Raw genomic sequence first — 2,188 nt, 5'->3', positions numbered from 1 at the left:
TACATTGTTGCCTAAGACTGGTTCAAACATATAGAGTGGCATGGGTAGAACATGCAAGAAAATGGTGTTGATTATTTAAAAGCTTAAAAGGTCCGTGAAATACGCACAACCACAAAAGTGTTATAATGCATAGAATGCGTCAAACTTGTAAGTTATAACCATTTAAAAGCGTTAAAAACTAGTCAATTGCTCTAAAAATGCAGATGCATTCCATCACAACACATTTCTGATTTCTCATCATGATGTTCATTAAAACTGATTAACCATACATACTTTAAGCGGGAAATATTCCATACAAATCGTGTTGAAGTCAACTAAGCGTAATTATGATTGAAACATACAAACGTAGAACATGATGACTAGCTTGCTCAAAAATAGAACTGTACGTCGAAGTTTTTACACGTCTTTCAGACCTAGAAGCGATCCTCATATGAATTTGTTAATTGAATAATTGGGTAAGATATAGCTTACCAAAAGAGAAAAAGAAACATAAAATGAAAGACAAATATGTAACAACAGAATAAACTAAGATCAAATGGTAGAAATTGGCCTGTCGTTTCCGGATCAAACAAATGGCGTGATTAGTTGACAAAAGAACTGATATACGGTAATAAGAAACACTATGATTGCAGCAAGTAGAGCGATCGCCTTCCATGGAGTATCGATATATGTTCCCTTAAACACCGCAACATTTCTAAACCACTAACTGTCACAATACTTAACCATATTCTCCCATGGTTCCATGTAGTAGAAATCTTGCAAGTTCACAATTTTGCATATGCTGCTTATCATATCTGAGGCCTTTTCGTTTGAACCTAAGTGGCTGACAATAACTCCGGATTTTCCCAACCTGGCAATGTCTGCAGGAGTAGCAACTAGCATATGCATGGCCATTGCATAGGATGTAACATAATTATCAACAGGAGAGTACTGCTCGTATGCAATCAGATTCCTTAAGGCCACTTCAAAGAAGTTGTCAACACGCACTACTGGTAATTTTAGAGTAGGTTTATGCCAGGATGAATAGTGTTTGAACTCCATTTCCATTGGCCAATTCAAGCCTGTATTCGGCCAAATCTTTACTCCAACATCGTCCAGTTCCAGAGCTGAGCGGGCTGTTGGTATTGCTGATACTTTTAGCTCAAAATTTATATGAGGTTTGTAAAATTTGTGTAGAAGGCCAAGGATGTGATAATGCTCAGTTGTGCTTGTGCCAAAGTTTCCATTGTGTAAATCTTGTTCAAAAGGATTAATGTAATCTAGTAAAACTTTAATCATGGTCGTAAGATCGGATCCTTGTCGAAACCTTTGGACAGTGAGGTTATAGAGGTCTTCCAGAACGAAATACGGGATTTGGTTTTCGAGCAAAACCAAGTCTAGAGCAATATTCCTGCGACGCAATGGGTTGTCTGAAGATGAAATGCCTTTTACAGAAAGTTTATCAATGAACCGAAGCATGTAACAAGCATCCAAAACCATCATTTGAACAAGTTTATCGTCAGGATGTCTCTTCATTCCAAAATAATATTCCCGGATATCTTGTATTCTAGCGCGTACCCTTTTCACACAGTTGTCCAATGTTTCCTCTACGGAACCTTCAACCACCTTATGCAATAGCTCATTCAAATATTCAGGTTTCTTCCTTTCCACGGATTTTAAATTTGTACGCCCTTTGTGGAGAGGTCCAATAGAGACCACCCGAGGGATGAATGAACTAGGGTTGACTTTTCGGAGGATAACAGGAACCATGTAAATTGGTGAAAATTTAGCTTTACCATTTTTGTTTCGGACACGATTAAGAAGATATTTGGTGACTGAATCCAAGTTTGTATCTGAAAAAGACACAAATCGATCGATCTGAAGGATATATACGAGAATATATGTTAGTAAAGCTTATTAAGAGAGTTTAAATATATACCTGGGTTGTAAACTGCATGACTTGAACTTCCTTCTTCGTAAGTCATTTTTCTTCATATGCATGCAAATATGCAGTCATTGGGTCGCTTTAAATAAATTGAAGAGGTAGGTCCCAGCAGAGCCCAGTTGGACCCGCAAGACTCACCTTGAATAGGGACGTCTGCGCAATAACCAACTGCTCCAGCAGGGCCCACCATGCTCAGAGAACCTTACGCGCAGTACGCCAGCTGTACCCGCAGGGAAAGCCTCCCAATGGCGAAGTACCCCGCCT

General features: G+C 38.9%; 1 pseudogene across 1 annotated transcript; it reads right to left on the bottom strand.

Moving 5' to 3' along the window:
• Positions 1–560: 560 nt before the first annotated feature.
• On the bottom strand, positions 561–1,966 carry LOC143613545 (UPF0481 protein At3g47200-like; annotated as a pseudogene). The gene is made up of 2 exons (XR_013150134.1): positions 1,919–1,966; positions 561–1,832 (listed from the first exon to the last, which is right to left on the bottom strand). The product of XR_013150134.1 is annotated as a UPF0481 protein At3g47200-like (transcript).
• Between the last annotated feature and the right edge of the window lie 222 nt (positions 1,967–2,188).

The sequence above is a fragment of the Bidens hawaiensis genome, unplaced genomic scaffold, assembly GCF_021521415.1.
Source record: "Bidens hawaiensis isolate Kalapana, Puna unplaced genomic scaffold, B.hawaiensis_p1.1 tig00037700_1, whole genome shotgun sequence".
Classification (NCBI taxonomy): domain Eukaryota; kingdom Viridiplantae; phylum Streptophyta; class Magnoliopsida; order Asterales; family Asteraceae; genus Bidens; species Bidens hawaiensis.
This window is presented reverse-complemented; position numbering and strand designations above follow the sequence as displayed.